This window comes from Pristiophorus japonicus, chromosome 2, assembly GCF_044704955.1.
Source record: "Pristiophorus japonicus isolate sPriJap1 chromosome 2, sPriJap1.hap1, whole genome shotgun sequence".
Lineage (NCBI taxonomy): Eukaryota > Metazoa > Chordata > Chondrichthyes > Pristiophoridae > Pristiophorus > Pristiophorus japonicus.
Genome location: NC_091978.1, coordinates 30969467 through 30982668, shown reverse-complemented (window position 1 = coordinate 30982668; position 13202 = coordinate 30969467). Strand labels below are relative to the sequence as shown.

Below are 13202 nucleotides of genomic sequence, written 5' to 3'. Positions count from 1 at the left end.
GAGTATATTCAAGACAGAAATCGATTTTTGGATTCTAATGGAGCCAAGCGATATGTGGATAGTTGAAGCAGAAGATCAGCCATAATCTTAACAGGCTTGAAAGGCTAAATGGCCTAATCCTGCTCCTATTTCTTATGCTCTTATGTTCATACCCCACTCAGACAAGAAAATGGACCTGTCACCAGTTCCCCCAACACTCCACCACAGGAAATAAGATTGGTCCTTAATAAAATCGGATCTGAAATCGCTTCTTCCCTCCCTAAGACTGACAAGAATATTTGGATGTTGATGGTGGAAGCCTATCCCTGGAGAAGCCTTCACCTTGCACTAGTCTACAGTGTCAGTCCCATTTGAGGGAGAAGAATGACTGGACCGATGGTGGCTAAGGGACCAGATCTTCCTACGAGAGCAACGGATTTGTTCATACCTCTTCCTGCCTTACCCAAGCTTGGGATGCCCAAATACCCTTGGTCACCACTAAGGAGTACAATGAATCTTGAAGTGATAATATGGGTTTTGCTACTTTTGGAATTTATTAACACATGACTGTTATTTCTAACCATTTGTTAAAATTTTAAGCAGAAAAGCGAGTTTTTGCCACCAAATAGCTGAGTTTCCATGTCACCCAGCTGCTGACAGCACCAGTTTAAGACCTCTAGGTTTTTACAATTTAAACACACTGTTAGCAATTTGAATTCAGTGTCATAAGCTCAAAGCTACCTTATATCTATGCCATGTGTACCTATTGCAAAATGGAGTATTTTATTGGGGACGAAAATATCTAATCAATATTGGCCAATAACATTTTAGTCATTGATTAAATTTACTTTACTGACTGCATGTCCTTGCCATACTTTAATGATATGTGACTATATTTGACTCGCTCTTATAATTGGCACTGAAATACATTCAAATTGGGACAGTGCCAAAAAACTGATCTGAGACATTTTACTTTGACAATATCTTCAAAATTTGCATTTGAACTTAACTTGATAACAGTTAAGGGTAATCAGTGAAATTTATTCCAGTAAAAGCTGAATCTAATTACCGGAGAATAATACCTGCAGGACAAAACACCCATAATTGCTGCTTTGACAAAAGCTAACTATAGTTATAAAACTGTCTTTGATGGCCTTTTGATGTTGAATGGCCTTCTTGACAAGGCGCGTTATATACGATAATGCACCTTTCATCACAACAGTCGGATTATCCTGGCACCACAGCTGGGAATTTTGAGTGCTCCTGAAAATTAAGATTGCTGCACTGATAAAAAAAAAACTCTTGACGTTACAGTTAACCCTTCTGGGCATGTTTAGCATCAATATCTGATCTGGTACAGGGTATTGATGAGGCCACACCTGGAGTACTGCGTACAGTTTTGGTCTCCGTATTTAAGGAAGGATATACTTGCATTGGAGACTGTTCAGAGAAGGTTCACTTGGTTGATTCCGGAGATGAGGGGGTTGATTTATGAGGATAGGTTGAGTAGGTTGGACCTATACACATTGGAGTTCAGAAGAATGAGAGGTGATCTTATTGAAACTTATAAGATAATGAGGGGGCTTGACAAGGTGGATGCAGAGAGGATATTTCCACACATAGGAGAAACAAAAAAAAGGGGACCTAGTCTTCGAATAAAGGGCTGCCCTTTTAAAACTGAGATGAGGAGAAATTTCTTCTCTCAGAGGGTTGTAAATCTATGGAATTCTCTGCCCCAGAGAACTGGGGAGGCTGGGTCATTGAATATATTTAAGGCGGAGATAGACAGATTTTTGAGCGATAAGGGGTAAAGGGTTATAGAAACATGGAAACATAGAAAATAGGTGTAGGACTAGGCCATTCGGTCCTTAGAGCCTGCACCACCATTCAATAAGATCATGGCTGATCATGCAACTTCAGTACCCCATTCCTGCTTTCTCTCCATATCTCTTGATCCCTTTAGTCGTAAGTGCCACATCGAATTCCCTTTTGAATATATCTAACGAACCGGTCTCAACAACTTTCTGTGGGAGAGAATTCTACAGGGTCACAATTCTCTGAGTGAAGAAGTTTCTCCTCATCTCGGTCCTAAATGGCTTACCCCTTATCCTTAGACTATGTGCCCTGGTTCTAGACTTCCCCAACATCGGGAACATTCTTACTGCATCTAACCTGACCAATTCCGTCAGAATTTTATATGTTTCTATGAGATCCCCTCTCATTCTTCTAAATTCCAGTGAATAAAAGCCTAGTCGATCCAGTCTTTCTTCATATGTCAGTCCTGCTATCCCGGGAATCAGTCTGGTGAACCTTCGCTGCACTCACTCAATAGCAAGAATGTCCTTCCTCAGATTAGGAGGCCAAAACTGTACACAATATTCAAGGTGTGGCCGCACCAAGGCCCTGTACAACTGTAGCAACACCTCCCTGCTCCTCTACTCAATTCCTCTCGCTATGAAGGCCAATATTACATTTGCCTTCTTCACCGCCTGCTGTACCTGCATGCCAACTTTCAGTGACTGATGTACCATGACACCCAGGTCTCGTTGCACCTCTCCTTTTCCTAATCTATCACCATTCAGATAATATTCTGCCTTCCTGTTTTTGCCACAAAAGAGGAAAACCTCACATTTATCTACATTATGCTGCATCTGCCTTGCATTTGCCCACTCACCTAACCTCTCCTAGTCACCCTGCAATTCTTAGCATCCTCCTCACAGCTCACACTGCCACCCAGCTTAGTGTCATCTGCAAACTTGGCGATATTACATTCTATTCCTTCATCTCAATCATTAATGTATTTTGTAAATAGCTGGAGTCCCAGCACTGAACCTTGCGGCACCCCACTAGTCACTGCCTACCATTCTGAAAAGGACCTGTTTATTCCTACTCTTTGCTTCATGTCTGCCAACCAGTTCTCTATCTACGTCAATACATTACCCCAATACCATGTGCTTTAATTTTGCACAATAATCTCTTGTGTGGGACCTTGTCAAAAGCCTTTTGAAAGGGTAGCGGGCAGTGAAGTGGAGCTGAGTCCATGATCAGATCAGCCATGACATTGAATGTTGGAGCAGGCTTGATGGGTCAAATGGCCGACTCCTGCTTCTATTTCTTATGTTCTTATGTTCTTATGATACAAAAATGTTAAATTCAGATATGTTGGGCAATTCTAATCAGAAGATGTTTCTCAAGTTTATGTTTAATGTGAAGTATCAGTCCCGGCTCATGATCTGTGATAATGTTTCCTGACCGGAAGGAACACTTTTGGTGCAACAAAGTTTTATTTCCAGGTATGAGTGTCTGCTTTGAAGAGAGCATGTTAAAAATGATTTGTTCTGGGATGTGGGAGATGGTGTCAAAGCTACATTTATTACCTGTCCCCAGTTGCCCTGAGAAGATAGTGGTAGGTTTTCTTGAACCGCCGCAGTTCTTGTGGCGATGGTGCTCCCATAGTCGTGTTCGGAAGGGCAGGGTTGGGGGCGGGGGCGTGGTTCCACGATTTTGACTCGATAATTGTTTTTAAATTCGTTCACGGGATGTGGGCATTGCTGCCAACTTCAACATTTATTGCCTATCCATAATTGCTCTTGTGAGTGGTTGTGGTGGTGAGCTGCCTTCTTGAACCACTGCAGTCCCGTGTGGTGAAGGTATTCCCACATTGCTGCTCAGGAGGGAGTTCCAGGATTTTGAACCGGTGACGATGAAGGAAAGGCGGAATATCTCCAAGTCAGGATGGTGAGTGATTTGGAGGGGAACTTAGAGGTAGTGGTGTTTCCATGCGCCTGCTGCCCTTGCCCTTCTGGCTGGCAGAGGTCGCGGGTTTGGAAGGTGCTATCGAAAAAGCCTTGGCAAATTGCTGCAGTGCATCTTGTAGATGGTACACACTGCAGCCACGGTGCACTGGTGGTAGAGGGAGTGAATGTTCAAGGTGATGGAGGAGGGGCTGCCAATCAAGAAGGCTGCTTAGTCCTGGATGATGTTGAGATTCGAGAGTTGTTGGAGCTGCACTTAACCAAGCAAGTGGAGAGTATTCAATTACGCTTGTACATGGTGAAAAAGCTTTGGGGGAGTCAGGAGGTAAATCACTCACCACAGAATACCCAGTCTCTGACCTGCTCTTGTTGTCACAGTATTTATGTGGCTGGTCTGTTAAGTATCTGGTCAATGGTGACAATCAGGATGTTGATGGGGGATTCGACAATGATAATGCCATTTAATGTCATGGGTGATTAGACTCTCTCTTGTTGGCAATAGACGTTGCATGGTACTGCTGTGGTATGAATGTTGCGCTATCTGACATTCAATCTAAGGCAGCATAAGCGTCACTTCCTGTACTCCAGTCCCCTTACGATAAAGATCAACATTCCATTAGCCTTTTAGATTATTTTTTGTACCTGTGCACTAGCTTTTAGTGATTTGTGTACATAAGAACATAAGAACATAAGAATTAGGAACAGGAGTAGGCCATCTCGCCCCTCGAGCCTGCTCCGCCATTCAACAAGATAATGGCTGATCTGGCCGTGGACTCAGCTCCACTTAACCGCCCGCTCCCCGTAACCCTTAATTCCCTTATTGGTTAAAAATCTATCGATCTGTGATTTGAATACATTTAATGAGCTAGCCTCAACTGCTTCGTTGGCCAGAGAATTCCACAGATTCACAACCCTCTGGAAGAAGAAATTCCTTCTCAACTCGGTTTTAAATTGACTCCCCCGTATTTTGAGACTGTGCCCCCTAGTTCTAGTCTCCCCGACCAGTGGAAACAACCTTTCTGCCTCTATCTTGTCTATCCCTTTCATTATTTTAAATGTTTCAAGAAGATCACCCCTCTTCCTTCTGAACTCCAACAAGTAAAGATCCAGTCTACTCAATCTATCATCATAAGGTAACCCCCTCATCTCCGGAATCAGCCTAGTGAATCGTCTCTGTACCCCCTCCAAAGCTAGTATATCCTTCCTTAAGAAAGGTGACCAAAACTGCACGCAGTACTCCAGGTGCGGCCTCACCAATACCCTGTACAGTTGCAGCAGGACCTCCCTGCTTTTGTACTCCATCCCTCTCGCAATGAAGGCCAACGTTCCATTTGCCTTCCTGATTACCTGCTGCACCTGCAAATTCACTTTTTGGGATTCATGCAGAAGGACCCCCAGGTCCCTCTGCACCGCAGCATGTTGTAGTTTCTCCCCATTCAAATAATATTCCCTTTTACTGTTTTTTTTTCCAAGGTGGATGACCTCACATTTTCCGGCATTGTATTCCATCTGCCAAACCTTAGCCCATTCGCTTAACCTATCTAAATCTCTTTGCAGCCTCTCTGTGTCCTCTACACAACCCGCTTTCCCACTAATTTTTGTGTCATCTGCAAATTTTGTTACACTACACTCTGTCCCCTCTTCCAGGTCATCTATGTGTATTGTAAACAGTTGTGGTCCCAGCACCGAACCCTGTGGCACACCTCTAACCACCGATTTCCAACCCGAAAAGGACCCATTTATCCCGACTCTCTGCTTTCTGTTAGCTAGCCAATTCTCTATCCAAGCTAATACATTTCCTCTGACTCCACGTACCTTTATCTTCTGCAGTAACCTTTTGTGTGGCACCTTATCAAATGCCTTTTGGAAATCTAAATACACCACATCCATCGGTACACCTCTATCCATCATGCTCGTTATATCCTCAAAGAATTCCAGTAAATTAGTTAAACATGATTTCCCCTTCATGTGTCTGCTTGATTGCACTATTCCTATCTAGATGTCCCACTATTTCTTCCTTAATGATAGCTTCAAGCATTTTCCCCACCACAGATGTTAAACTAACCGGCCTATAGTTACCTGCCTGTTGTCTGCCCCCTTTTTTAAACAGAGGCGTTACATTAGCTGCTTTCCAATCCGCTGGTACCTTCCCAGAGTCCAGAGAATTTTGGTAGATTATAACGAATGCATCTGCTATAACTTCCGCCATCTCTTTTAATACCCTGGGATGCATTTCATCAGGACCAGGGGACTTGTCTACCTTGAGTCCCATTAGCCTGTCCAGCACTACCCCCTCTCGTGATAGTGATTATCTCAAGGTCCTCCCTTCCCACATTCCCGTGACCAGCAATTTTTGGCATGGTTTTTGTGTCTTCCACTGTGAAGACCGAAGCAAAATAATTGTTTAAGGTCTCAGCCATTTCCACATTTCCCATTATTGAATCCCCCTTCTCATCTTCTAAGGGACCAACATTTACTTTAGTGGACACCAAAATCCCTTTGATCCTCCATAGTTCTTAGCTTCTTACCATTAAAAATATATTCACATTTGTCTTCCTTGGTTCCTAAGTAGATGACCCTACATTGAACGACATTGGCTCTGGTTTTGCCTACTCACTTAATCTGTCTGTGTCACTTTGTAACTTTCTGCTCCCATACACACATCTTACTGTGTCATCAGCCATCTTGGATATCTGCCATCTTGGATATACAACTATTCCGTCATCCAAGTCATTAACATAGATGGTATAAAGCTTTGGTCCCAGTACAAATCCCTGGGGAACACCACGTGTCACATCATGTCGATCAGAGAGTAAACCCTTTATCCCTATACTCTGAGGCCGAAATTCAGGACCGCCAGAAAGCTGGCGCACCTACCTTTTTAAAAAAAATGTTTTTACCATCAGGTGTGATGAAGCAACCTTCCGATCGATTTTCTCCTCTTTGAAGTTTTTTTCGCATCGGACCGCAAGCAGGCCATAATGGGGGTGGAAGTGCAGGGGTAAGTGCTGGTGAGGGGCGAACATGGGGGCAGGATGGAGTGTCCACCGCTGTCACTCAGCGGCGGAGCAGTGGTGACATCAGTGCGCGTGTGCGTCACCACGTCTCTCCCCTCATTCACAGGGGAGAGAAGCAGCGAGTTTTTAGGTTCAGCCACTGGGCCACCAGGGAGGGTTTCAGCCTGGCCAGCAGTCTGGCACCCAAGAGCGGGTGTGTAAAGTCCTGACCCTGCAGTACAGACTTACATGAGGCACATGCTGAAGTCAAGGTCACTCTGGACCTGCACCTTTATTTCACAGCTCTCGAGTGCTGCACTTGCCTGGGACCTCCCTTTATATACCTCAGTGGTACAGGTATGGAGTGCCTCCTGCAAGTGCACCCCTGGTGGTAAAGTATGCTTGTGGTTACAGGTCATATCTAGTTACAGTCATGTTTAGCATGGTAAGATACAGTTATATACAGTAGTGTGAGATACATGACAGGGTGCCAGGCTGCCTGTTGGCTAATTATCTGGACGATCGGTAAGTCGGCCGGCAAAAAAAGACATTGCGGCCGCAGCAGTGCGCCCTCCCCTTGAAAGGCTGCCACACTGCCGTGGCTCACAGACAAGAAACCGGTGCACCGACAGAAAAAGCTGTTGGGGGCACCGCGCGGTGATTAAACATTTTTCTGAGGTAAATGTTGCGTGGAGTGGGATGTAGATGTGGGAGAGCGGTGGTGTGTTCTTTGATGATGCATTTGGGGCGGTCGGCAGCAGCGGGGCGGAAATGGGGACAGGCCAAAAAATCCCCGCGGTGAATTTGGATCGTGACGGCCAATGGACTGGAACCCGGCGGCCACTCAATTCCGCTGCATGGCTGCCGCAAAACGGCGGTAACGGGCCTTATCCGGACCCTGAATTTCGGCCCCTTTGTCTGCTACCTCCCAACCAGTTGGTGAACCCTGCTCCTCCCAGCCTCTCAAAGAAAAATTTGTTACTTACATTCTGAGCCCTTCACCGTTTTCCAGCAGTTTTCGCTGGTCAGAGTGACCACGGCGGTTGTTCCGATCAGTTGGCTGTTATAATGTCTCGGGAGTCCCAGCTGAGCGATCAGACCCTGAATTAACATATATTCATGAGACACCTGCCTGATTCAGGCGGATGCATCGGTTGCACAATAACTCCAAACTTTCCAATGCTCCTTCCGCACTCCTTTACCAACCTTCAGATGAGTTGTGTGCAAGGCTGCTTTAAATATAGGTGCTGGAAATGAGTCATCGATGACGTCATCAGACCCACACCTTTTAATAGGGCCGGGAAACGCGCATGGCTGGTTTGATTGGGACCATTACACTAAAGTCGCTCTGAAGAGCGACCTGATCAAGACATTGCATTCTCGACCCGCTACGTTACCCACACACACCCAGTCTGACTCAGAAATAAAAATTCTGGCCATTGTACCTTTAAAATATTTGCGTCTCTCAAGTGTCAATTCAAGTTTGTAGTTTACTTATTCGAAAGCTTAGCATGCCTGACAATAAGCAACAAGGTATCCCAACCCCCGCAGTGGGATGTTATTGAATTTACTGCCAGCAGATACAGTAACAGACCAGCAATCAGCAATGTCAATTAATCTCTCGCTTTCTAAAATACTCATCTGTTATTTCTCTGACTGTATTTTTCTTTTCTTGACTGGCATTTTCTAAAGGCTCTTTGTTCATCTGTTATGTTCTTATGAAGCTGAGTCAGAACTGTAAAAGTAGAAATACTCACTTTTTAAAATATCTAATGAAAATTATTTTTTTTTTTTAACTGATTTTTTTCTGTAACTGGACGCCAGAAAATTGGAACTGAGTTCCAGCCAACTATAAAATGCTGATCAGTGCACTGTGTATACAATATCAAAATGTTTTCACTGGCAGCATTGATTATCATGAATCACTGATACCACTTGAATTCCCATGGGCACAACAGCACAGTTAACATGAAATGATAACAGAAAATTCTGGGAATACACAACAGGTCAGTCAGAATTTTCTAAAATACAATTCAAGGTTAATATTTTGGGTGTAAGTCTTCATCAGAATCGATGCTTGTGAGCTTTTCAGCTTGGAAAACATAGGCCTAGAAACTTGGGTCGTTTGAGTTTCCATAGCGCCCCGCTCCTCTGCCCCGACGATGACAACATCATCACCGTGCACAGCGCCCCCTTAGCCGGGCGATGACAGCGACAGCTTCAGGGGACATGAACCGGGTGGCAGGCCGCTCGCGTGGCAAAGGTCAAAGGGGAGGCGCAGTGCTTTTAAAAAAAAATTGTCCAATATTGTGGTGCTGGCGCTTTGAATGCGGGGTCCATGCCGCGATCTGCTTGAGTGGCACGGCACACCCACTCCGCCGTGGTCTAAGTAGGACCCTTTTTAAATTGAAGAGTTAACAGCTTGGGCTCTTCCCTTTAATTAAGGGAAGAGCCCCTCCTATGTGGCAGCACCACGTGGCCCAGTACAGAGAAACATAGAAAATAGGTGAAGGAGTAGGCCATTCAGCCCTTCTAGCCTGCACCGCCATTCAATGAGTTCATGGCTGAACATGAAACTTTAGTACCCCCTTCCTGCTTTCTCGCCGTAACCCTTGATCCCCCGAGTAGTAAGGACTTCATCTAACTCCCTTTTGAATATATTTAGTGAATTGGCCTCAACTACTTTCTGTGGTAGAGAATTCCACAGGTTCACCACTCTCTACGTGAAGAAGTTTCTCCTCATCTCGGTCCTAAATGGCTTACCCCTTATCCTCAGACTGTGACCCCTGGTTCTGGACTTCCCCAACATTGGGAACATTCTTCCTGCATCTAACCTGTCTAAACCCGTCAGAATTTTAAACGTTTCCATGAGATCCCCTCTCATTCTTCTGAACTCCAGTGAATACAAGCCCAGTTGATCCAGTCTTTCTTGATAGGTCAGTCCCGCCATCCCGGGAATCAGTCTGATGAATCTTCGCTGCACTCCCTCAATAGCAAGAATGTCCTTCCTCAAGTTAGGAGACCAAAACTGTACACAATACTCCAGGTGTGGCCTCACCAAGGCCCTGTACAACTGTAGCAACACCTCCCTGCCCCTGTACTCAAATCCCCTCGCTATGAAGGCCAACATGCCATTTGCTTTCTTAACGGCCTGCTGTACCTGCATGCTAACCTTCAATGACTGATGTACCATGACACCCAGGTCTCGTTGCACCTTTTCCTAATCTGTCACCATTCAGATAATAATCTGTCTCTCTGTTTTTACCACCAAAGTGGATAACCTCACATTTATCCACATTATACTTCATCTGCCATGCATTTGCCCACTCACCTAACCTATCCAAGTCACTCTGCAGCCTAATAGCATCCTCCTCGCAGCTCACACTGCCACCCAACTTAGTGTCATCCGCAAATTTGGAGATACTGCATTTAATCCCCTCGTCTAAATCATTAATGTACAATGTAAACAGCTGGGGCCCCAGCACAGAACCTTGCGGCACCCCACTAGTCACTGCCTGCCATTCTGAAAAGTACCCATTTACTCCTACTCTTTGCTTCCTGTCTGACAACCAGTTCTCAATCCACGTCAGCACATTATCCCCAATCCCATGTGCTTTAACTTTGCACATTAATCTCTTTTGTGTGGGACCTTGTCGAAAGCCTTCTGAAAGTCCAAATATACCACATCAACTGGTTCTCCTTTGTCCACTTTACTGGAAACATCCTCAAAAAATTCCAGAAGATTTGTCAAGCATGATTTCCCTTTCACAAATCCATGCTGACTTGGACCTATCATGTCACGTTGCGCCACGGTCCCAACTTGTCCGCCCTGCTCGTGCCCCAGAAATGAAGTGGCGTGCGTTGTTTTGTGCTCCACTTCCTTTCTGAGGCGTTAACCTCAATTTCTCGCGAGAGGTGAGACTTCTGCACCTGGTGCAAAGTCTCGCTCCTCGCGAGTGTTCCCACCCCCAAATTGGCCGCAACAGGATTTTTCCCTCCTAGGATCTATTGAAGTGTCTAACCTAAAATTGTAACCTTTCTCTTCCAGGAGCTAACCGATCTGCTGTATTACCCCATGTTTGCTGGTTTTGCTTCAGTTTCCAGCAGTGTGCTTTGAAAAGGGACAAGTCCTTCCTCAGCGAATTGGAGTTTCCCAATTTAGGAACAAACAGCTAGGTATGGCCCACTGAGGTGATGTTTATCAGTATAAATAAGCTGTAAATAATTCCTAGCAATGACACAAGACAACGGACTAAACTTAACAATTCAGCACTTCTGGTGCTGAGCTTTGTGGGATGGGAGCATGTCAGGAAGTTGGGCATGCAGGCTAGCGGACCAAATTGCAGGCTGTAATGATTTTCCATTGGAAAATGATGTAGGCTGCGAATCTGTCATTACCTCCAGACCCAAAGTCCTGATCTTCAGTCACACTAGTTCTGTGCCTGAAGCGCTAAATTGTAAAATTCACCCCAATATTCCTGGATCTTGGTCGTGTCTGCATCCAACATCAGCATTTGTGCCCTATTCAGGATCATGGGCAGTTCTCATTGTTTTTGTATTAAGTCTTTAGATTGTGATGTTAGCAGCCATTTTGTTATCAGGAATTGTAACAAAATGGCAGTATGGATCCTGAATGTTGTCACCATACCAACAAAGTATAATCAATGCCATTTTGAACATTTGCTGGGTAGCAAATGCTATGTGAATATTTTTTTCTCGTTCAGTCTTTCTGCATGGCATTAGTGACAATAGCTTCTTAAAAAAACTGGGAATGCTCCATTGCAAATCTGAAATATTGTCCTTTGCATAATTGACCTTATTGAATCACAACTGAATTTTTATAACCCTATCTGCTGATTTCATAGAATAAAAACGGTGGTGTGCCTTGAATAATGGTGAAAGACGGTGAAGACTGCCTATTTTTTGAACACAACTTAAACATTTTTGTAGATGAAGCTACAGTCTGTCACTGATTGATCATTCAATTTCAGGGCAAGATGGTATTTACTATGTTTGTGGTTTGGAAATAAAAACTCCAATCTCTTGACCTTGGAGTTGACCGAAGCTATGAAACAGATTTGCAGCAAGCTGATATAAATGCTGAAGCAGGACTCTGCAGGAAAGAAAAACTCAATTCAGTTCATGAAATATTAAATATGAGGTGGCAGCCTGCTTCCTAAGTCACACACAAGCTCTATTATGTGTTGGTAAAGATTGCAACTGTATGCGGTGCTTCTATTGTACTATGAGGCTCATGGCAGATAATTAAGCTTTATATTATGCACATCGCCTGATGGATTGAATGGGCTCACTTACAAATGCCGCAGCTGTATGGGAGTTTGTGACTTCTAATTGTTCAGTGGTTCTTTTCTGGTACTGGCCATTCAGAGTGTTTTTCTGACTGAAACACATTTTAAGCTGGGGATTGTCTTTGTCCTTGCTGAAAAATAATTCAAAAATTTTTATTATCCAGAAATCAGTAGACATTTTATTGCAAATTGATTCAGCTCCCGCCCTTGTATATAACTTTTAGAACCAGTGATGAGTCCTTCATATAGATCGAGTGGTAATCTCAACTTTTAAGTGAAAATCTACTTTTTAAAAACTATGCCAGGTGAGTTTAGACAAGGGTAACATCATCCATCCTAAATTCTTTTATTTCAGGCCTAAGATCTGCCAATCTAAGATTTGTCAGTATAAAACAGGCTTAACTAAGACCAGCAGCTAAGAGAAGCTGAGGCTGCAATTTTAAAGGAAAACTGTGTATGTTACATGGAGATTCATTATTGCACTGCAGATTGGGCTGTGTGGAAATATTTTGCCCTTTATTTTTGAGATTCCTAGCTTGATTTGGAAGTTTCTCAAGACTGTTTCGTGCTTGGGGAATTTCCCTAAGATGAAAGGGATGGCTGCAAAATCTTTTTCCCCATGGGGATTCCCCACTTTATAAATTATCTGTTAGAGGTGTCATCATCATCATCATCCTCATAGGCTGTCCCTCGGAATCGAGGAAGACTTGCTTCCACTCTTAGTATGAGTTCTTAGGTGGCTGTACAGTCCAATACGAGAACCACAGTCTCTGTCACAGGTGGGACAGATAATCGTTGAGGGAAAGGGTGGGCAGGGAGCCTGGTTTGCACACGCTCCTTCCGCTGCCTGTGCCTGATTTCTGCATGCTCTCGGCGACGATACTCGAGGAGCTCAGCGTTCTCCCGAATGCACTTCCTCCACTTAGGGCGGTCTATTGCCAAGGACTCCCAGGTGTCAGTGAGGATGTCGCACTTTATCAGGAAGGCTTTGAGGGTGTCCTTGTGACGTTTCCTCTGCCCGCCTATGGCTTGTTTGCCGTGGACAAGTTCCAAGTAGAGCGCTTGCTTTAGGAGTCTCGTGTCTAGCATGCGGATTATGTGGCCTGCCGAGCGGAGCTGATCAAGTGTGGTCAGTGCTTCAATGCTGATGATGTTGGCCTGGA

At 44.5% G+C, this 13202-nt stretch overlaps 1 long non-coding RNA gene across 1 annotated transcript in view; it reads right to left on the bottom strand.

The window, feature by feature from the left end:
• Nucleotides 1-12158, bottom strand: part of LOC139229828 (uncharacterized) — a 41572-nt gene extending 29414 nt beyond the window's left edge. Inside the window, exons 1-2 of the long non-coding RNA XR_011587817.1 lie at nt 12047-12158; nt 7717-8465 (exon numbers count right to left, since the gene is read on the bottom strand). This is a non-coding gene — a long non-coding RNA (uncharacterized lncRNA). The remainder of the gene's footprint in view (nt 1-7716; nt 8466-12046) is intronic.
• Nucleotides 12159-13202: the final 1044 nt, after the last annotated feature.